At 37.0% G+C, this 23,895-nt stretch overlaps 1 protein-coding gene across 4 annotated transcripts in view; it reads left to right on the top strand.

The window, feature by feature from the left end:
• Positions 1–23,895, top strand: part of SIPA1L2 (signal induced proliferation associated 1 like 2) — a 127,870-nt gene that overhangs the window by 19,691 nt on the left and 84,284 nt on the right. For 3 of the 4 annotated variants that reach the window (XM_069010271.1, XM_069010274.1, XM_069010273.1), the window contains exon 2: positions 7,850–7,922. The gene's annotated coding sequence lies outside the window, so the exon portion shown is untranslated. Of the gene's footprint in view, positions 1–7,636; positions 7,686–7,849; positions 7,923–23,895 lie in introns of those variants that run through there. The other variant, XM_069010272.1, reaches the window with a different exon arrangement.

Below are 23,895 nucleotides of genomic sequence, written 5' to 3'. Positions count from 1 at the left end.
ACCTTTAATTGAAATAGTCAGGTACTACCTCATCATTCAGTTGAATTTTTTAAAATTTGCTTTTTTGTGGATGCAGTCAATAATTTCTGCCTTATTTAGTAACTTCAGTTCCAGGCTGATAATTCTCCTTTATTGTTAATAGTTTCAGCATTCTTATTTTCATGAGGTTTCTTATTTTTTGTGTTCAGGTGGTGTTCACTGCAGATGTCTTACTTTTCTACTCTGAAAATGGAGGGAAGTTAAGAGCCCCTGTCTCTTTCATTGTGGGGTGTGGTACTCAACTTTGCAGTGGCTATACCAGACTACTCACATTTAAGCTCTTTATCTCTTCTGTGAAGAAGTCTGGCATAATAAAAAGTTAAAAATAAAACAAACAAAAAAAAAAAAACAAGAAAAAAGGAAAGAATATGAGGACTAAATGTTGAGCTATTCCTGAAAATAGCTATGCTATTTAATCTCTCTCATCTATTGTATTTTCTATAATTTGTGGTCCAAACCTGTTATTTGGTAGTGCCAGAGATGATATTGTTTCGTGCTCTCTTTGTGATCTTGCTTATTACATGCTTTTGCTGTGTTGTCAAAATGAGGTATTGCAAAGGGAGAAAGCAATGCCTGGAGCTGAACATTGTTTCATAGGAGAAAAATAAAGGTGGGAATGAAGATGGTGTTCACATTATGTATGTGGATAGCAGTGTGTGGAGTGTCATGTTGAAAATATAAATGATAAATATTGAGCTCTTTGTTTAATACCTTTTATTAAAGATACTTACATTTCATATTAATTGCAGATTTACTGCAGGTAAAAAGACATCTATTTTAATGATAGGCATCATGGGGTGTTCTGTTAATTTCTGACAAAATCATTTTGATATAATGCACAGATCCTTTCCCAGCTGAAAAGCAAATTGAAAAGGTAGAGCTATCTGAAGCTTACCTTTTCTGTTTTCATAATAAAGAATATTCTTTACTTGGGGTTATATTTTGAATGTGGCAGAACTCTTTCAGGTCAGAGCAGGGTTAGTTGATTTTTTTCATATTCAGGATGATGCTATAGTGGCATTTGAATGTATGTAAGAAAATTCTGATGGCCTAAGGATAGGTCTATTTATGCTGCTACTTATATTAGAGAGTGTCAGTAGTGTATATTTACTGTTCACCTTATGTGTTTCTTAGCAAGTGCTTTTTGTTATCTTTCTCAGAGAAAGGACCATCCAAAGTTGCAGGTTCTATAAACAATTCTTCTCAGCAGTCAGACTGAGACTTAAGCAAACAAAAGATGAATGGATATTGCTTTTCAAATTAGTGCTGCTGTGTAATTAATTGTGCTTAATTAGCAAATCTTTCTTTAAGCATCCACACTGCAATGATGTAATTTGTTTTCCCAGGTAACTGATCACAAAGTATGGAAAGCTGCTTTTAACAAACTCCAAGTAATTGCACATTTCACTGGAAGTGTTTTGATTGAAACAGTGGTGATTTATCTGATAACCCTCAATCTGTCTTGGGCCCATCCAGTCCTTCCAGCTGGCTTGCTGTTGCTTTAAGATATGAAATGGGTGTTTGGGCAGTGCACTCCCTGATAAATTAATGTTGTTCCCTGTGCTACTCAGCTAGAACAGTTTGGAAGTGCATCCACTGGGAAGGCATCCCTCCTTTGCTGCCTGTGCTGAGACTGGTATGTAGAACTAGGAACAGCGTTTACTGTGATGGCGAAGGATCTGCAATCTGACCTGTAGCTGGTGAGGTTCAGCCAGCCTGGATCAAATAAGGTATCCTTTCCACAGAGAGGCAAATATAACCTTGTGATAATATTTTTAGATTTTATATAATTTTATATTGTGACAGCATTCGTGATAGGTGTGCTGTGATATTATGTGATAAAGTTCTCAATTTCCTTTTGAACTGAGTGATATGTGTGGCCTACAAGAGGATTAGTGCCCTCATGTGCTTGACTTCTTTTAGAATTTGAATTTTCTACACACCACTGGGCAATAGAGAATTACAGATCTTAGAGACATGAATGTAATTCTTACTATGATGGATGCTGGTATTTCTGAAACTCAAAAACAAGTGTACAAACTGAGATGCCATACATCCAGAACGAACACAAGTTATTTTTCATTGTCCTTGTGGCTTTTGTTTAGAATAGGGAGTTTGAGAAAGATCTGTTACTGGGGAATTCCATTTTGGATTTTAAATAGACATTGTAGCATTGTGGCCAGCATTGGTATTAAAATCAACTATCTTGTCAAATAAGAGGAGTTTGGTATTGTTGTTGTTTATGTTATTTTGGAGTTTTGTTTTTGGGGGGTTTTTGGTGGCTTTTCTTTTTTTGTTGTTGTTTTTGGTTTTTGTGGTTTTTTTTTTGTTGTTGTTGTTGTTGCTGTTTTTTTTGTCAAAAGTACCTGGAACACTGATCTCTACACATTTATCTGGGCTGCAAAAATTTAAGAAAGAACTTATGGATTTAGAAGGAAAACCCTGTTTACAAGTCAATGTGTGAAATAATTGTGGTGTCCAAAGCTGGGGATTTCACAAGTTTTATAGCAAGGGTTATTGTATATCTTTGTTTTGTTTCACAGTAAAGCATGCTGCTACTTCCTTAACCTTATTGTTTTCTATTTCTCAGTCTGTGTTTCAAAAAGAAGCAGCATGTTTTCTCTCTGAAATGAAGAATTAAAATAGATTTCTTGTATGAAACACCTGCACAGTAGGAAGTGAAACAGAACTTTTTAGCTCTCACTATTTTATGGCAAGATTTCTGTTCCCTTTCCTTCTTGTAAACAAAAGGAGTCACTTAGAGAGTGGGAAATAAGCTATTTACAGGATATTTTCTGTATGAAAGGAAGGAAAAGGCCTTTACAGAGATCAGTCTATTGTGTTGGGAATATGGAAAGTTATATGGAGTTAAATTGAGTTTAGTTCTTGGAGAGGAAATACATGGCAAAATACATGTAATCACTTCAGTCTTGACCCTGTAAAGTGCTAGATGCTCCCATTAGTTGCTGAAATCAAAGCAGAAGCTAGGACATGGAGTGCTGTGGTTTGATCCCAAATCTTATGTGTAACCTGTCATCATTGTAAGAACTAGATCAGAGAGAGACTACACTTTAAAATAAAACTAAGAGCTTGTGCAGTGTGGCTTTTATTTATAAACAAGCACTTTTGATACTTGTACTTTTAGATAGATGTTCAAGTTACTTTTGCACATCTGTTTTCCATCTGTCTCTTTGAAATACAGTTGTCTTTGCTAGACAAGCTGGATTTTTCATGGAAGTAATGGTTTCCAATGTAATTGTAGAGTGTGTATATTTTCAAAGTTCTGCTTCACATATGAAATACATTAACTACTATTCTGGTGTGAACCAGGTGATCTTATTCTTGCCTGTGTTATAAAATTAATTTCTGTGAATAGCTACTTGATTTTCATTTACCTTCTGTAGCACCAGCAAGAGGCTTTATCACCAGTAAGAATTGTGGATTAGGTATTTAACTCTAAATTCTGCCTGAGCATTATGGAATAATGTAGCTTTCTTGAAACCTTGGGTGTATAAGATGATAGGACTGACAATAGCTTTGCCAATAAAATTGAGCAGGTAGAGAAAAATCTTATCATTAATTGTATCACTTTTATCTGCAGTTCTTGTACTTAAGTCATACTTGAAAATGGAAATTTATTGTAGCAGTTTTTGTCATTTCTTTTGCTCAATATATTAAATTCAAGATTCCTAATACTTGAATATCATGAATAGGCAATTGTAAGTATGGGCAAGAGGAAAGTAAAGAATTTTATTTGCTTAATAGATACTGAACTCCATTTTTGTTTCAAAAGGGGTACTTAAATACAAAAAGCTTTAATAGCAGTGTTAGCTGTTAAAGAAATGATGGTTTTTTTTCTTGCATGGTGGGTTCAGTTCCTCATACAGAAATCCTAATGTCTGGGTATTTCAGCCTAAGTTGGCAAATAAGGCTGCAGTATGTGCATGTGTGTTTGTAAAAGGCAGCTGAGGGTGGTGTATCTTCTGTCGTGTCTTGGTGAAAGGAGAATGTGCCCTGTCTTTGTTCTGGCAGAAGAAAAGAATGATTCCCTTGCTGCCTGTATTTGGGTTTGTGTCCTTCTAGACCAGAATTGTTTGTCTGCTTGTTTGCTTTCTCTCTGTAGTTTTCTAATTCTTTTTTCAAGACAGGGTATTACCGAAAGGGCTACTGGATGAATGAGACTTGGTCTAGGTGTAGAGGAAAGTGTAAGGTTTCTTCTTGAAAGTTTGGAGTGTGGCACTTTATCGTGCCATAAATCGAGTCTCTCCTGATGGGAGAGAATTTGCTGAAAGTCCTCGCAAGGCACTTAAAAGATAAAGCGAGACGTCTTCTGTAGTTTCAATGCTTCCAGATAGTTGTTTATTAAGTCTTATCAGAGAAACTGAGCCACTAGCGTGACCCAGGTACAGCATGGAAGGAGGAAAAGTAGGAGTGAGAGCAATTATCAAGATTTACACAGCCTTTTAAAGACATTTTAACCAATAGTTACTAAAAACGTACATTATTTTTACTTTCTTACCAATTATTCAGTAACACGACTAGGAGCTGCGGAATTTTCTATCCAATCATTCCAAACTACTTCTACTGCAAAATATGGAGTGGTAGGAGAAGGAGAAGAAGGTTTAGAAAACAACAACAATCCTCCATTTTGGTATTTTTTACTCTTGTCTATATACTATAAGGAGAAGCCTAAAACCTCTAAAATTTTCACCCTGTGACAATCTTACATAGTAGTCTATCACTTAATTCACACCACTGTATTTTCTAGCTGTTGTCTGACTGTTGGTAATTTTTCCAAGGTTTAAAGCTATACCAGCGGTGTCCAGGGGGGTAAAAACCTTAAAAACAGGCAGAGAAATATTCTCGGCACTCTGGGTTCCTACAGAGTGTTGAAGACACAAATGTCAACAGTATCCCACAATCTAGAGCAAATGACTTGACAAGGCATTAGCTAGCCTTTCTGGTCCTATGTGGAATTTATTTTTTTCCTTGGATATGCCATCAAAAATACATCTCCTACAATGTAAATTGAGTGTGTCCAGGGTACCTCGGAGTTGCCAGGTAGATTGACTGCGTCAGGCTGATATTCTGGACATACTGAACTTGCTGTGGAGCTTATCTCTGCAGTGACCATCTGTACAGTGTTTTGGAGCACTAGGAAGCTGCTTGGAGCAAGGCTTTCCTGATGAGGATGCTGCTTCTTTGCCCATTCTTTCTGGAATCAGTTTCTTCTGCATAGCCAAAACTTTTGGGTAGAGAAAGAAAACTTGCCAAAGGAAAATGAGAGATCTTGTACTAGTATTATTCTATCTTTCTGCTTTTCCCACAACAACAAAACAGGAATAGAAAATATTAAAAGATTGGAGCATAAATAATACCATATATTCATGCAGAAAAGTAATTTTTTTGTGGCTGAAAATGAGGTGCAGTATATGGCAGGCCGCAGTTACGAATGTCTGACTTTTTGCCAAACAGGGCTACTAACAAGGATCGACTTTGCTATGCAGGAATTCTTTCTACCTGCATTTCAGGTATCTTTCAATGTGAACTCTTCTTTGCCTAGTCTTTGGCCTAGCTGACTTCCTCAGTGACAATTCCTGTAGAAACAAGGTACTAGTTTTTAATTCCAGTGGACATTCAGATAAAGATTAAGAAACCAGCAAATGAAATCCATGTGTTACTTCCTGGAGAATAAAGAAACCCAGATATGACTCCATAAGTAGTTAAACATGAGACGTCCAGGACAAACAGATCTGTGATATACAGCAGTGTTATGATGGCCAATACTACAAATAAGTTTTGAAGCGCATGAAAGAAAATAGGCACCATTATTTTTGTTTTGTAATTTGTTACTTTGTGTGAGTTTAAAGCATTACTTGAAATTCTGAGGGATTTTTTTTCCATTTGTAGACCTTCATGAATGTAGGGGCAAGATGTTATGAAGAAAACTTTTGAATGCTGGTGAAATAATAAATTATTTTTGAAATATATAACATTATTTTTCTTCTAAATTCTTAAATGCTTTTCCTGATTTGGTGTTCTGTATAAGAACTTTGGATTAAAGAAAAAAATTAGTATGTGGACAAGGCCTAGTGTTTTCCCATTTGGCTGCCTCACAAAAGAGCAACATAATCCTCTAAATCCTACTTTACTCTGACGGTCAATTGATTCCACTTTCTGCTCCCATAATCTAAATCATAGATTAGACAATCTAAAATTTGTCTTTGAGACAGATATTTTGAAGCTTGCTCTTCCAGTGATCTGAATATATGATTACTTTTTTTTTGTGAGAAGAACAATGTTAATAATGATAAAATTCTCATAAACTTATTTATAGAAACTGGAAGCAGTTTCTTTTGGAAAATGGACCAGATTCCATAGCCATTCTAAAAAAAATTGGCTTTCATTTATGCAGTTGCTTTCTTCTTGTGTTTTTACTTTTGACTTTTAGTATTTACTATGCTTTAGTTTCAGATTTTACTGGAGTGAGCTTTATGTGTGAAATTTGTCTTCATCAGATGTAATTTTTAGGTTAGGAATGAGAAATTTGTTTAATATCCTGGGGGTTTTTAATTGTGTCTTCTGCTGGCAAACAGATTAGTTATCTAATGATACTGGTCCACACTACTACTGATAGAATTTAGGGCTTTTTTTAGCTCTCCCATGAAAACTGCACTGGTGAATGTGTTTGCTCAAGTTTCAGGTTGTAACTACACCAGGAGCTGGGGTTTTTATGCAACTGTGAGCATACTGGTAAAAGTAGATTAAAGTGATTGCCTATTTTTGACTAGACCTAGAAGGAGGATAGTAGTAAACGGTCCTGCATCCCATCTGCTGGTGTCCATACTACCTAGATATGCAGCTGACGTAGGATTTTCAGGCTTTGTGTTCTTTTCCATTGTATGCACTACTCTGTAAAATACCTATTAGAATTATATTTATCCCTATGGTGGTGATTTAGTACAGGAAATAGCATCTGTTCCTGCTGTGTGTGTGTGTTCTTTTTCCTTTCTTTCAGTGTGAATATAATATTGTGTATTTTCAAGCTAGATTTTACTATCTGAGATCATGGTAAAACGAATGCCTTTTGAAACTTTGTTAGCTCAGATATAAAATAGCCAAATTGTCTTATTGGTACATGACAGTTTTATGATTTATCTCTCTCTAATGTTGATCAGATAGACCTAGCTAAAATATTTTTATTTTACATATGCTTTTATTTACCTTCATTCAGAAGCAAATATAAAATTGTCACATGTAAATTTTGTGGTGTTAGATACTTTCTTCACTGGAGGTCATCCCACAGAATCTCAGAGCATATTTCTAAACTTTTTGGATCAACTCACTACTTTTTTCTCTCAAAACATTTTATGGAACTTCATGATTTTTCTCATTCTTGTAATTGAAGATATTATTAAGCTACTTGCTTTTTACAGTACAGTTCTAAGAATAGCTGTGGACCCTTTATCATGACCTTTGAAGCAGAGCCGTAATGAAACAGTCTGTTGGTTCAGCACGTACTGTCTCATGACCTTTTGCCCTAGCAACGCTTTTTTTCCAGTTATTGCCAGGAGGTTCCATAGATAACACCTTTAACTTCTCTGTTGCAGCATATACATATGGCACTGTGCTGAATTTTAAAGCTAGTGAGTTGTTCTTGATAATTTATTTGCATGTAGAAATTAGTAGATTTTCATTTTACACAAATGTTTATTTAAGATTTTTTTTTTTTTTGCTTATCCCTTAGTACCATAACGGGACATGTTCACCTAAAACCAAAACCAATGAACCTTTCTTATTTGACTTGCAGGTATCTCCATTTTGTTGATATCAGAAAAAGAGTGGCTCAAGTTGACATCCTCTGTGAACTCTTCTAGCCAAAGGTAAATTTCTAACTGGTGGCAAATATGTTTTTACTATGCTTGTAGTACTGCCCTACATTTTAAATAAAAAGGCAGCTATGCTGCTGTCTTCCTTAATGTTTGACATCTCACAGACTGTATTTCCTTGAGATACCTAAAGCACCCTAAGAAACCCCTAAGAGAATCATTTAGATGGCTCAGCATACAAGTGAATAACAGAATCATAGAATGGTTTGGGCTGGAAGGGACCTTTAAGATAATCTCATTCCAATCTCCCCATTATGGGCAGGACACCTTCCACTAGCTCTGTTCAACGTGGTCTTTCACAACTTCTCAGGGCAACCTGTTCCAGTGTTTGACCATCCTCACAGTAAAGAATTTCTTCCTAATATCCTACCAAAACCTGCCCTCTTTCAGTTTGAAGCCATTCCCCCTTGTCCTATCATTGCATGCCCTTGTAAAAGTCTCTCTCTGGCACTCTTGTTGTCCCCTTTGGATACTGGAAGGCTGTTATAAGGTGTCCCCAGAGCCTTCTCTTCTTCAGGCTGAACAAAACCTGTCTTCAGAGGAAGTTCAGCCTTTTTTTGGAAATCCGTAACTTTGCAGATTACCTCTCGTTAATATTAAAGTGTATGGTACAATCAATATTATACAGCTGTTACTATACAGAAGGATTATTGTGTTCCTTAATGCATCAGATAAACCAAAAATAAAATCATGGTTTTGGTGATTTGGAAATTCTTAGCTTGGTTGTCTTCTCGAGAAGAGCTATTATGACCAGAAATAGACACTAGCATAGTAGGATGAAAGAATGTCCTTTGTAAGTGCTAATTTAGCTGCTTGTAGGCAATCCCGAGCCTCCAGTCACCAAAAATCATGACATCTACATGTTTTCTGCACCAGGAATCAGGAGTTGCTGTTATCATTCTCTACAAACTCCTATGTCTACCAACTCCTTGATCTAGTTCAACTGGATTGGTTTTAGTTCTAGGGTATGGCTCAGGCTTAGAAATACTTCGTGTTGGCTGAACACAATCTGTCATCTAAAGACATTCAGTATAGTAGTTTTCTGTCTCTATCATATTTCTGACACCAGTAAAACTTTTAACTTTCATTTCCAACTACATATTGTTTCAAGGAGGAAAAAGAAGCCTGAAACAAGAATTAAAATATATCTCAAATTGATTATGTGTTCAGAGATTTGTAAGAAGTAAGATAACTGCTTTTTGTCAATCTTTTCAAAGAACCATAGATTTAGCAGCCTGAATAATTGATCCTCCTTGCCATGTTTGCCATGTGCTTTCATGCAGGAGAAAAATTGAACCTTCTCTCCAGCCACCTGAGCCCCTCAGCCCTCTGTGTGCTACAGCAGTTAAACTAGGTGGATGCTCAATAGCTGTGTTGCTGTTTATCAGATTTTAAGTGGCTCCCTTTGCTCACATCAGGTTAATAGTCTTTTTCCCCTTCTCACCTGAGACTCCATTTTTTCAATAAATGGTCAGTTCTGTAATACCAAATAAGATCACCACACTCCTGTGTTACTGAGCCTGATGAAGCTCTGCTTTATTAATGGCAGTGTAGAACATATCTCTGAAAATCTTATCTACTACTTTTCATATAAACAATGTGTTTTGTTTTGGAAACAGACTGAGAGGACAATATTGTAGGATATTTTGCATTATGTGTTGTCAATAATATCTTCATTTGAATAATGCTACTGTAGTAAAAGAGAACTTAACACTACTACTTCTAGTCTAGAACTGTGTGCTAACCACTTCTAGTATTGCATTTGCTTTATCTTTTGGCTGTACAGTTGGCCAATGCATAGCAGATGTTTAAAGAGATCTGGAAGAAGCTATTTTGGTTCCTAAAGGCAGGGAGCCAAAAAAATATCTGTGCTATGTTATGTTTCTCTGCACTGTGTTACACCAAGTCTGTAGTTCTGGAAAGATTTATTAATTTATTTGGATCTTTCCATTTAGCTTACTGGAGCTTGGAAATAAGTAGGACTCACTCACCTCTTCAAATGCTATATCACTCTAAATAATAAAGAGATAACAGTAAGAAGCACAAGTTGACTACTTGTGAAAGCATTAGTGAGGTCCTCCAAAATAGAAGTCAAAGTAAAATAGCATGCATATTAATAAAATGGAAGAGCTTACTAATGTGCATTTTGGGGTAGCTGTTTTGGAGAGGGAATAGGAGGGAAAAAAGAGGGAGTATTGGCAGGTTGGGTAGGATAGTTAGGATCAAGAACTGTAGAGTGATAAGTCTTAGAAGAGAAAGAGGCAGCTAGTTAAAAATAAGATGGGAGAAGCTAGTATTCAACTTTCTTTCCCTAGCCCTCAGCAAAAGTAGGACATATTTTCTCTTTGAGGAAGAGGCTGATGTGCCACTGGTGTTTACTAAACAGATGTAAGAACAAACAAATGCCTTAATAACCAAACAAAAAGAATTGAAAGAAAGTTGTTGGGAGGGAGGGGGGAAAGGATGCATTCCATCCTGATTCCTTAATTAATGTAATCTAATTTATTTCAGTAAAATGATTTGTGTATTATTGTTTTATACAAAGTGAAGGATTACAGTAAATTATCTTAACTGAAATCCTTTGTTTCTGGCTCATGCAGAAAAAGACTTCTATAAAATATTTGAAATAATTAAGAATTAATGCAAATACTTTTGAAGACAAACTGCAGAATGGGTCAAAAACATCCTATGAGTTTGTTTCTGGTTAGTGCTGCAACTGTGCAGGATGAGTGAGAAACTTGGAAAAAAGAGTTATGCATTTGTGAAGGAGAGACTTCTCAGAGAAAATTGGAGAAACAGAGCATGGAACAACATGGCTAAGTGAGAAATCAAAAAAATTCAAGAATTTGAAAATGGTTCAGAGAGAGCTAAAACCATTCTGGAATTAAAGCTGGTGAAGGGTGTGAAGGGTAACAAAAAGCCTGCTGGAAGTACATAAGGAGTAGAAGGAATGCTAGAGAAAACATGAGCCCACTGATAGTGGGGTAGGGGATCTGGTGACAACAGGGACAGAAAAGCCTGAAGTGTTCAACACAGTTTTCACTTCAGCCCTCACTGGTAAGACTGGCCTTCCAGAATTCCAGACAGTGTGGTGCAAGGAAGACTTACCCTCAGTGGAGGGTGAATAAATTAAGGGATATTTAAACAAACTGAGCATAAAGGAGTCCATGGGACTTGGTAAAATGCACCCATGAATACTAATGGAGCTGACTGATGTCAGTGTGAGGGCACTCTTGATTTTCTTCAAAAGGTCATGTGGAGAGGTTCCTGAGGACGGGAAAAAAATCTGTGTCCAAGGAGAGTCTGGGGAAGTACAGATAAAGAAACCTTGCTTGTCCCTGTGAAGGTGATAGAGCAAGTGATCCTGGAAGGTATTTCCAGATACATGAAGGACAAGAATACGACTGGGAGTAGTGAGCATGAATTTGGGCATGGTAAGTCCTGCTTAACCCACCTGATACTCTTCTATGGTGAAATGGCTTGCTTGGTGTATGAAGGGAGATGGCCTTGATAGATGAACAGTGAGATAGACTGAAAGCTGGCTCAACTGCCAGGCTTAAAGGGTTGTGATCAGCAGCACTAGCTCCAGTGGCTCACCAGTGGTATACCATAGGGACCGATACTGGGTTCAACACTGTCTAATGTGTTTGTTCAGTGACCCTGTTTCTGGGACTGAGCACACCCTCAGCAAGTTTCCTGATGATACAAAACCAGGAGGAGAGTTTGATATCCCAGGTTGTTGGGCTGCCATCCAGAGGGACCTCAACAAGACGAAGAGTGGGCAGACGACAACATTCCTAGTTCAAAAAAGAACAATGCCAGTTCCTGCAGCTGAGGAGAAATGACCCCAAGAACCAGCATGTACTGGAGGTCAGCCACCTGCAAAGAGCACTGCAGAAAAAGACCTGGAGATTTGGGAGGACAGCAAGCTGAGCATGAGCCAGCAAAGTGTCCTTGTGGCAGCACTGGCGAGGCCACACCTGGAATGCTGTGTGCAGTTCTGGGTTTCCCAGTACAAGAGAGATAAGGACATATTGGAGAGCGTCCAGTGCAGGTCACAAAGAAGGTTAAGGGACTGGAGCATTTTTCATACAGTGGGATGCTCAGTGAGCTGGAGCTATTTGGCCCAGAGAAGGCTCAGGAGGATCTCATCAGTGTATAAATTCTTAAAGGGAGGGTAAAAAGTGGACAGAGCCAGTCTCCTTTCATTGGTGCCCAGTGAGAGGACAAGAGGCCATGAGTGTAATTTGAAATACACAAAATTCCATCTGAACACAAGAAAAGGCTTCTACTATGAGGATGGCTGGGGTCTGGAACCATCTCACAGGGAGAGGTTGTGGATTCTCCATCTTTGAAGATATTTAAAGCCTGACTGGACATAGCCATGAGTAGCTAATCTGTCTGACCCAGTCTGAGCAGGGGAGTTGGGGTGGAAAATCTCCAGTGGTCCCTTCCAATCTCAAAGACTCTGTGTGATTCTGAGAACATAGGAAATGGGAAGAAACTGATGTTTTTCAAGCAGGAAAAAAGCTTGAACATATTGATAAATTTCATTAATTAAAAGGCTAAGTCAAGGTCACCTGCAGCTCTTTCTTAATCAAGTTGTCGAGAAAATGCTCAGGTCGTTCATTCCTTGGTTAGTGAGCTTAGGTAGCAGGGCAATAGACATAGACAAAAACAGAATATTTTTCAAGCTCAGTTAATTAGGAAGGGAAAAGATTTAATGAGGTTTTAGAAGCATTTTTCATGGTCAAAACTGATTGTCTAAAAAATCTATGAGAGCTTTGAATTTTGTGAAACTTACTATGCTGTAATATTTTCTATCCTGTCTATCCAAGGTCTAAATTTTTGTATTCAATACTCAAACTCAGTAAATTTGAGTCAAATTCAGTAAAAATTGTACTCAAATTCAGTAAATTTGAGTCTTAAAATATTGATAATATGATACAGATGACCTCTTGCTATATTTGATCTTCTCTTGGGTGGCCTGTCACATCCACTCCTATCTAAAAAATGCAGACAGCTTAAAATAATCTCTTGCAGGCTGACCTGGTCTGGTTATTAACCCAAAACACTCTGAGCCCTGTCTGTTTGCAGAGTTGAGGGGGGAGGAGGGGGCAAGAGGCGAGGAAGCGTCTAGTTTCAAAAATAGAAACCTCACAAGTACGCTAATTATCTTTTATGGTCCTCTAAAAAGCTATTCATTTGCTGTGAATATCATTCAAATACTTTGTAGTTCTTAGCTGTTAGGGCTTTTTTTTTGCAATTTTTTTCTTTTGTTTTGCCATCTCACTCCTGTCATTTAGCCTAGTAACCTGATTTGCTGCCTTGTCAAATTCTTCCCTGTGAATGGAGTGTGTACTCTCTCTTGCATGGCAGCCTGTGAAGAGAGGGAAGGAGGAATACAAACTTTTCCCAGGTCCTCCACTTCATCTAGTGTCTGCTTGTATAACAGTTTTTCTGTTTTATCTTACTGCAAATATAAGAAAGTGAAATAGATGGGAAGAAATCATACTTTAAAAATAAATAAAAAGAAAAAAATTTTTCCTGACATTTCTTGAGGTTTTTTGGTCATATTTAAGACCAGGGATGTTAACTGCTTTGAACAGCTTCAGGAAGGGCGGGGCTATATGCCATCAAATGCTGAAGATCAAAGTCAACTGCAGCAACAAAGTTTTCTCAAAAATATAAACTAAATTTGTAAACATTTTTTGAAGTGGTTATTTCTAAGGGGGATGGGAATACATATTTCCAGTTCATGTACGGTTTGTTAAGCATATACACTAACTCCTTAGAAGAAAAGAGAAGTTGAGACATTTCTGTATGTGACATCCTTCCTTTTGTCATTTGCCTCTTGGAGATTATAGAAAAGTTATCTTTGTTATTGTTAATGATGATAACAGCTAATTATGTTTAGGTGACTGACAGATTAGATAGACTATTTCTACTTTGCTTTTTTTTATTTTTCAGTTGGCTCCAAATCACCATCCACAGACATTTACTTAATTTCCCTTACTTAGGGATGGATGTTATTGCTTATCCTGTTCAGAAACCAGATAGAAAAAATGTGACTTTGATTTTTGGCTCTATTTTTATCTTTCCCTAAAGTGGGACTATTTTTTTTTTTTAAGAAGAGCATGTTTAGAAATTTCTTCCTGCATAATTTTGGAATTTAGAATACACCTGTAAATTGATTTCTTTGGGATATTTTTGCCTGTTCTCTTTGGCAAGCCTTCTTTTTAGAATTTTGAAGGTTGGAGTGGGCTGCAGGTTTAATTCAAAACTATTTTCTAAGTACAGATAAACTGAGAGTAGAGTCCAGCCCTTTTGCTTTACATATGCTAATAATTAGATAACATTTGGCAGTTGGTAGCTTTGTCTGAGCAGGAGGAAGAGTGTGGATTTTATGACAGCTGAATGCATTTCAACTAACTTTGTCTCCAGGGCAGCTAGAACTTACAGTACTTTTAGATTTAGTAAGGTAAACTAAGGTTCTCTCTTACTTTGCATTTGATACAGTTTGGCTTAGAAACAGTGTTCTTAAACTAGAAAAAAATAATTGAAATACTTTGTTTTTCTCAACTGAGTTAGTGTTTGCAACCATGATAGATTTCAAATTAATGTAGTATGGTATTACTGGATGAAGTAGGAAGGAAATTTGCTCTATCATAGGATTATTACCACTATAAGGAGTTGTTGGAATGACATTTTGTGTAGCCAAAAAGTTAAAATGGAGTTTATTTTTTAATTGATTTTTTGGGGGGTTTTAGCAGAGTATCTCTTTAAAGAAGTAATTGTAAAAATATAAAAATTGACAAACTGCATACTGAAATTATATTGTAGTTGACAAGTGTGTTTAATAAAAATGTTTTTTGCCTTGAACCTCCATGTTTGTATTCCTGTTGCCCTTGTATTTTTTTGGTGTTAAGTTCACACAGGAAACTAAAATAGAGTTCTCCATTGTTTTAGGTGTGTGTGTACTATGAGGTTGTGTGCATAGCTTCTAGAACTGTGTTCTAAAGCAATTGTTTCATTGTTGGAAGCTTCAGGTTTCCTGGTCTCTAATCTCTTTTCTTTGTGAACATCAAGGTGAAGTGGGTGATGTAGTATTAATGCTCCGCTCCTCTGGTTGATTTGAAATTATTTTGGTTTTTTTTTTTTTTTCCATCTTTTACTGTAGTGCTGTGTGAAAAAATCTTAATTAAACCGGGTTGCGTTATTTATTTGTTTGTTTGTTTGTTTAGCTTTCTTTTGAGATAAAAATCAGTTTCTCATACTAATCCCTCAGTGCTGGCCATAAGATCAATGGATGGGTGATGAGGTGGAGAGAAGGTTTTCCCCACCTTCTTCCAGCTCTGTGCCTCAAATATTAACATACAGCTTAGGTTTTCTAACTGACAGATTTAGTTTTTTAAATTACTCTTATTGACTTCTAAGTGTCAGCTGGGTCTGGAATATACTTCCTGTCTCCTTTCAACCCTTGAGAAGCATGCTGATTTGCATGTAAACAGCAACCCCCATTTCTTAGATTCAGTTGTTACCATCCTGATGCTCTGTCCTTTTTACGTGGTGTATTTCCTTAAGTATTCAGCCCAGAAACTGCCCAACTATGATTCGTATGCTGGTCAGTGAAGATTTTACTAAAATCCCTTTTTTACTTGTCTTCTCTAGGTAGCAGAAGCAGAGCTAAGTACAGTGTAAACAAATGTTTCTCTATTTATGTTTAAATTACAGAATGTTGTCAAATTATCTTGTTTCATAGCACTGGAAAGACACAGGCTCTGGAAAAAAGACCTTAGTGATATCCCGTACCTTCTGTGAAGGCTGTCTGTATGATGGATTAGGGGTGAGTGGTTGGGGTTTTTTTAAGAACTTGTAGTTTGTGTCCCCTTATAAAAACTGTCTTTACAAAAGCAGGACAGAAGAGTCCACATGTATTCTATGGATGAATCTCTGTAGTGTATCATTCATACTTGCTTTATTCTGTAACGTGCTACCTTCTTTATTCAACTGTTATGAAATCTGCTCATTAATTGAATCAGAAGACATCTGGTTTTAATACTGATTCATGTTTAAAAAAATCTTTCGTTTGACCATATATGTGGTCTGTCAAGTGGTATTCATTCCGTCTCTGGAAGCAAAGATTTCCAGTAAAGTGCGTCCTACACATCCATTGCCCAGACTCGGGATCTGCTTCTGTTGTTTCGTCTGTAATTATTAGATGTTGATTATAGCTAGAGCTGTGAAGATTTTTTTGTTTTCCTATTACATGAATAATTTAATTTCTAAGTGTTCCTGTATTTGGTGAGGGTGGAGGATGCAAACTTTTGTCTAGATGCCTTCCCACTTCATACTAGCCAGTTGCTTCATAGTTTCAGTATTTCACTGGCACATAGATTGCTGAGGTTCCATTTAGTAGATATTTTTGCACTAAGATTTAATTTACTTTCCTATGTTAAATGGAGATGCTAGAGCTTATTTCTTATGGGAATCTAGATGATATTGCAACAAAACAGGAATGCATAGTTAAAAATGTTGCTTAGAAGGCAAGCTGTATACTGAACAGACTGTAGTCATGTTTAATTAATAAAATAAACTTTTTTCTAAAAACAAAAGTCAAACACCCCTCCCCCCCAAAAAAGCAAACCAACCAACCCACAAACAAAAAGACCCAACACAAAACCTGACCCAAACAGCAACAAAATGAATCAAACTCAAATTTATATCCTTCTCTGAGTATTTCAGGCTAGGGAGATGTTGACTGTGTTGTACTGTGTAGCAATATTGGATAATTTTTTCTGTATTTGTAACTTCGTTCTACAGTTTCCACAAAGCTGCTTTTCTCCAGTGGACTCAGAATTTTTATGTTAATGTGTGCTCTTTCCCCAGTTACTTCACACTGTCATTGGGGTTCTGTGGAGTTCAATGGAAATAATGCCTGTCTTGTTTAGCTTAAGCACAGTATGCTACTATAGTAGTTTCACCCAACTTTTTTTTATGCGCAAAGCAGTTTGCATCATGCATTGAATCCTTTCTCATTCGAATGTAGAGAGTTATTGTGTGTGTGGGAACAATTAATTGTACATCAGCAAATTGAATTCAATTTTTGTGTTTAATAACGTGCTTTTTTCTAACTTCGTTACAAATGTTGCTGATATCTGCTTGAAAAACTAGGTTGATTAAAATTTATTTAAAATTAAGAGATTCAGCAAATACTCCCTAGAGTTATAACTTGTTTGAGAACCAAATGTAAAAAGAGCTCTTATATTAAGATGCTTTCTCCAGCCTTTGTTTGGAGTAGGGGGAAACACAGTGACAAAGGATGAGGAAAAAGCTGAGGTACTTAATGCCTTCTTTGCCTCACTCTTTAATAGCAAATAGTTCGGGTACCCTGAAGAACAGAGAGAAGCTTGAAGACATAGATGGGGAACAGAATGAAGCCCCTGTAATCTAAGGGAAAATGGTCACACAGTTTTCAAGGAGGATGTGGCAAAATAATCTGCCATTTTCATTTTAGCTTCAAGATGAGTTCTGGCATTAATGAAATACTTCAGTCAAGAGCAAGTATTTGTTATTCTTGATACAAGTGTTTTGGGATTTTTTTTTTCCTCGTACAGGTTCCCTTTGTTTGAGTTATTTCATGGCTTTGATATGTATCTTTGAAGTTTCTAAGTAGCAGCCTGTGTTTAAACTCAAATATTAACACCTTCAAGTAGCTTTAACAAGTTTATGAGGGTATTTAATTATTAGGTTTTTTAAAGCAAAGGTTATATATTTGTTATATTTCTTCTAAAAACAATAGCTGAAAAATGAAAAAGATTATTAAAATATAATTCTAGTTTTAAAAAGTTTTATATAGTACCACAAAGGCTACTATGTATTCTGTCTCCCTTTTTATCATCTTGTCTTAGTTTATCAATACTAAAATAATTTGTGATCTTTAGGATCTTATTTGTTTACTTATTTTTGTAATTGACAGGGTTGATGACAGAGTATTCTCTGAAGGGTTTTGTTCATTGGAATCTTCTCTAGGCTATTGTTTGAGCTAGATAATTTGCTGACTTTAAGAACATATTGAAGTACATATTTGTTTTGCCTTGGTTTTGACAGGAGGTGGAGGAATGGATTATCACCTAAGAGTAACACATGGTATTAACTGTTGAGCGTAGGTACAGACCCTTCTTATTCAGAGGAAAAGCAGCATCTAAATAGTCATAGAGCACAGTGAACATTTAAAGAGAAATCCCATAGCTTTCCTAGTCTCCTGGGAAGGATAAAGGAAACCGAGGTAACTGATACTAGTACTGTTGTACAGTGTCTCAGCTGACTGACTTGGATACCAAAGAGATGTGTCTTGGGAGAAAAGAAAAGGACTGATGATACTTTGGGAAGATACTAAGGAGAAGGAAAAATATTGAGATAAAGGAAGTGACAGTAGAGGAGCAATAGTGATGTCAAAGAGGACAAAACATTCAGAGAGGGAATGAATAGTAAAATGGCAGAATTAAATAGACCCTGAAGTATTTCTAGATAAGAAGGCTACAGCAAAGATGTGCTTTTAAAGTCAGATGAACTTAAATGGTGTGTTGGAAAGCTGGACTTTCGTCAGACTAGCAGACCTTGGAAAGGACAAGGAAAAGGATATTGTAGTGGTTTGGTCTAAAATACTCATTACTGTTTATCTTCTGTGAGATAAGAATTAGGAGAAATGCAAAGCAGGCACCAACTTGAATGAATATAAAGAAGTTTATTAACAGACCTAAAAGAAGAAAAGGAAAGAAAAAAAAAAATTATACCACCTCTAGAACTCTCCTCCTCCCCCCACCTTCCTCCCTTCTCCCACTGACAATGTAAAGGCAACCCTTAAGATGTTCAGTCTGCTTACCACTTCCATAATAACCTTGTTCAGTCCATTTAGAAAGAGAAGTCTCTTTTTGCTCATGCTATGAAAACAGTATCACACCGAGACAGCCACCCACTTCCAAATATTGTTCAGTCCATTCAGGAAGAGGAGTCTCTCTGCTTGCAATGTGAGTCCCTTCCCCCGACTTGCAGCTTTTCCCGCAACTGCTTTCGAGGGTCCACTCTTGAAAGTTTTCTGGGGTACAATTTTAAGGTTGAGCTGTTCAGAAACAAAAAAAACCCGAGGCCCTTCTCCTTCCCTGGGAGCAAAGGGTCATCTTCATCTTTAAGACTATCTCTGGAAGCATCTCTAGGAATTGAGGTTTTTCTCCTTTCCTCTTTGGAGCAAAAGTCCTCATCTGGTTCATCTGGTTCATCTCTCTCTGTCCAAACTTCTCATGAAATTACAGCTGCGGCAGCATCTGCCTATTGCTTATGACTTGAACACTCCACCCCCCATATCTTCATGAAATTACAACGGGATACTCTGATATATCATAGCTTCACAACAGACTTTCAGCTTTAAGCATCTCCTCTCTCTCTTCCCTCAGGTTTTCAGCTCTTCACAGCAATAAAAGGGTTAATCTCACCTCGGCCTTGCAGCTGGAATGTGGCTTATCGCTGTTGGTCACCTGGCCTCTGCCGGACAGAGGTGCCGCTTTGCTGAATCTCGGCCGCAGTGGAGGGGGGGGTTCCGAGCCGCTCTGGCCGCCCACGGCAAGGCAGTGGGGGGGGTTCCATGGCTGGAACAGGCCCATGGCTCCAGGATGGCCCCCAAGCAGGGCCTGGCCAGGCCCACTGGCCCCTGCACGGGGCCTGCAGCCACCTGTGCCAGCGCCGGAAAGGAGAGAGAGCTTGGGGGGGAGTTTGTCTATTCTTAAGTGTGGATCACAGAGGCGGTCACAACTTTAAGTGGCTTAAAGAATTGTCCATATTCAAACTGGCCAGCTGATAGGTTCTATCAGGTCCCAGAGGAAGCTGTAAGCACCCCTTAGCAAGGATATCCCTTCCGGGACTATGCTTGCTAACCTATGACAGATATTTATAAAAGAGGAAGAAATGGGCTTGGATGAAGACAATGATATAGGATGTTTCTTTTCCTTTCATGATGGTTTAGGAATCTGAACTTGCCAGGACCAAACAGACCACTCCTTGACAACAGACTATTTTGAACAAGTGTTTGGATTAATTCTGATTTTTTCTGGGTGGTTTTAGGAGTCAGTGAGCAGAAACCAATTGATTTGGGTGAAAAACAGAAAGAAGATAGAGTGGGAGCTTTTGGCTGGTGATTAGCAAAGCTCTGTCTTTTGCCATCTCTGTAAGTGCCTGCAAATTAAATAAATGGTTGATGACAACCATTACCATCCTAACTTTGCCTAGCATCACAGTTTACCCTATTGGCCTGTTTTCATTCTGCCCAGCTATGCCTGAATGAAGGTTGTCTGTGAGCACTCTCATTCCAGACCAAAGGGTGTCATGAGCCTGACACATACTCACTTGTCTGGTTTGTGCTCCTTGAGTGGAGCATGATAAGCATATGGATTGAGATGGGAAATATTGCGTGAATTGGGTATGATTTGGTGAATATATGGCACCTAGTATATTGGAAATAAAAGAGGAAGTGAAGAAATACACTGGAATAAATACGGGTGGGAACCACATCATGAGAGGCAAAGAAGAATTCCTGGGGTTATGCGCCAAACATGTCATGTAGATGTACACTATCCTTGAATGGAAAGAAAACTGCACCTATACTATTTGGTTCTGAAATATAAATATGCATTAAAAAAATCTTCCCAGTGAAATGGGCACAGCCTGGTTAGTGGTGCTATGTGCTGAAATATCAATTAATGAGACTTTGGCATTGGGTTTTTTTGCTCAAGACTTGGCAGGTTTTTTATCCTCATGTACATTCATTGAGTTTAGAAAAGCTAGCTGAGCAGATTCTGTAGAATATTATTTAAAATTAGTCACATTATGAATTGCCATAGGTAAGAATATTTTTCTTAAAGGGTCATACATAATGTTGACATGAATAGCTGTGACCTTTTGTGAGCAATTCATAATTTGTTGACAAATATGCAGTCAGTCATAAAGGTTATTAGGTTATAAAGAAAATAATATTTATTTGATAATGATCTGTATTTTGCGGAAAAATAATGTGTGGATTTTACTGGTAAGTAGTTGAGTGTGTATGGGGAAAGAGAGGGAATGCCATTCAGGTAATTTATATGTCAAATGTGTAGCTTCTTTTATAATCTAATATGAGCTTTCTAAGAGTCAGAAACATAGCAAATGTGATTGTTCCTTTCTAAATTTGGATTTCAAAATAAATCTGTAGTTTCTATCATGCAAATATGTTGCAAAAAAGAGGGAGATATGCACTGACAGCAAGTAAAAACACAGTTCCAGAAATGTGTGGTCTGTATAAATGATATACAGTTTGTTGGCTGACCCAAAACTTTGTGCTAAATCGAAGCCAATAATGAAATTCAGAGGCAGATTTTTTACAATGCCTACACTGCATTACTATGCCTGTGTGTGAACACTTTGGATCAGTTAATTATACCCTCCTATTTGAACATTTTCATTTACATAAGGAGCAGAACTTGATAAATCAAATATAAAATTCAGTGTCTGATTTATTGGATGGGGTGTTATGTAATCAGAATTTTAAAAGCAAAAGTTAAAACAAAATTGGCCCTATAAAAGCAATTCATTCCAGATGAATATGAATTTAAAATTAACATTCCCCATGCTTCCCAAAAGTGGACCACTGTTATGTTTTTCATGGTTCCTAATAGTGCTGTTTCTTAGTGTGCTCAGAGACCCATTTAAAGGTAAATTACTGATTATTGAACATTTCAGTAATTCACCTTAAAGCAAGACTTCATTTTCAAAAATTTTTGCCTTTATCATAGCTCTTTAACATAAAGCAGTAAAATTAGGGAGATGATGTCATCCTTATGGTGGCTTGCAGCTAAGAATCAAGAAAGGCTTATAGACATTTTCTCTAATGTATCTCTAACATGAAGGAATACAATATTAAATCTGCCTTCCTTTAACCCCAGTCGTGATGATGACTTTGTCTGGAAAATGCATAAATACAACAAGGATTCTTCTTTCCTATCTAGAAAAATGAGATCTTTCCTCTCTGAGGCAAAATACTTGAAAGATGTGTTTCCACACTGTGTTTTTGAAGACAGGTTTGTTTTTTTTTTCTGTTTAAAATGAAAATATATAGCATATTTCCTCAGCAGGACAGCTCCAGAAAGTTCTCAGACATGCGCTTTAACTTAGTAGACTAAAGCAAAACTATAGATCAATGATTACACTATCTTATTGTCTGGGGTGGGTTTGGTTGTTTTTGTGTTTTGTTGTTTGTTGTTTTTTGAATTTGAGGGAGAAGCAGAAGAAGGTGTTCCACGAAGCTGACATAAAGCTTTAACAAAATTATTTTCAATTATAGCCCTCTTAAGTCTCATTGAGCACAAGCTTCTTAGCTTAACAGCAATTTGTTTCTAGATAGGATATCAAATGATCACCGAACAGATGGCAGTGACATTTTATTGCTATCAAGTTGTGCCAAATTTGAGTGGACTGATGAAAAATGAAGAACAATATTCTGCTAACAACTCCCTCGCTCCAGCTACTGCTCTTCTGTTTATATCTAGAATTATGTAAAAAGATTTTACTCACTGGAAAAAGATCTGTTACTCTACAAAGCTGTGGAACAACCAGCCTAGAGGGTGGCTGTCTCGGAGAGGCACTTGTTTGCCCAAGCTGTATTGTTTGGTGCCAGGTGTTCCAGGCCAAATTGTGTGTGCTTGGAAATGTCATGTGGACACAAGTTACCAAGTTATTTGGTAACTGCCAAAATATTTTTGTGTATTTTTAATATTACTAAGTCTGTTTTCCAAATTTACAGTGTAAAATTAAGAACAAAATTGTTTTTGTGCAGTAAGACTATGTGAATCAAGAGCATTATGGCCACCATAGATTTCCATGTATTTTTGTTCTGTATGGAACCCCTGCTCTTTTGTTTCAGACGGGAAGGATAGAAAAAAGTGAAATCTCTGTTCTCAGATTATACCTTTTAGAAAAGGTCTTGATCAGTGATGTGAAGTGACACTTTATAGCTCTACAGTGATGCAGAAGTACCTGAGAAATTACTTGCTGACATCTGAAACTGCAGATCCTCAGTCACCTTGAAGCTAAGGTTCCAAAAACTGGCCAATAATATTATCAGTTTATGCTACCTCACAATTCCTGCCAGTTGATAAAGAATCAAGGTCAAACTAAAACAGTTTCCATAAAAAACAATGAAGACTCATGCTCAGGTTTCCTTTTCTTTAAAACTTATTTTACTTTTAATCAACCGCTTCCTTCATTAATACTAAAAATAATTCAGAACTGTGATATCAGAGCCACTCTACTGCCAAATGACATGACAGAAAACCTACTTCCTGTTTTACTTTCTTGAAAACATAAGAAAGATAAATATTAGCTTTGTTTCTATTTTTTTTCTGTAGAATGTGCTTCTGTACTTGCTTCTTAGTGAACAGTTAAGATCTCTTATCTAGAACACTAGAATGTTTTGAGTTGTCACAGGCAGTGGTTTTGTTGCTGTGAATTTTTGCAATGGGAGAGGTTGTTCAAATTCTCCTTTGCTTTAGCAATGAAGTGGACTCAAGCCCTTTTTTTCCTCTAAAAATAAACTAATCTGAGCTTCTAAAACTGCATTTATCTGCTTTCTGATCCCCTCTTAGCCCAGAGGTTGTAACGTGTTAGAAAGACTGGTGTTAGCTTTGTGTGACCCTTTCCATTAGAAAGATTCCAACAGAAATTGAAGTCCCTTGGTAGACAAACTTGAGTATCATCATAGTGTTATTACAGGAAAACTCACAAAGAACATGGACATATCTTTGATATTTGGGGGGAAATATGAGGACATATGTAAACAAAACGTGTTTAGAAAAGTTTCTCAAATCTTATTTTAATCATTGCAGTTTTTGCTCAAATTTCTATGTGCAACAGGAAATTAGATAAAATAGTATATTTAACA

The sequence above is a fragment of the Aphelocoma coerulescens genome, chromosome 3 (genome assembly GCF_041296385.1).
Source record: "Aphelocoma coerulescens isolate FSJ_1873_10779 chromosome 3, UR_Acoe_1.0, whole genome shotgun sequence".
NCBI classification, from domain to species: Eukaryota; Metazoa; Chordata; class Aves; order Passeriformes; family Corvidae; genus Aphelocoma; species Aphelocoma coerulescens.
Note: the sequence above shows the minus strand (reverse complement) of the source record. Positions and strands in the feature narration are given on the sequence as shown.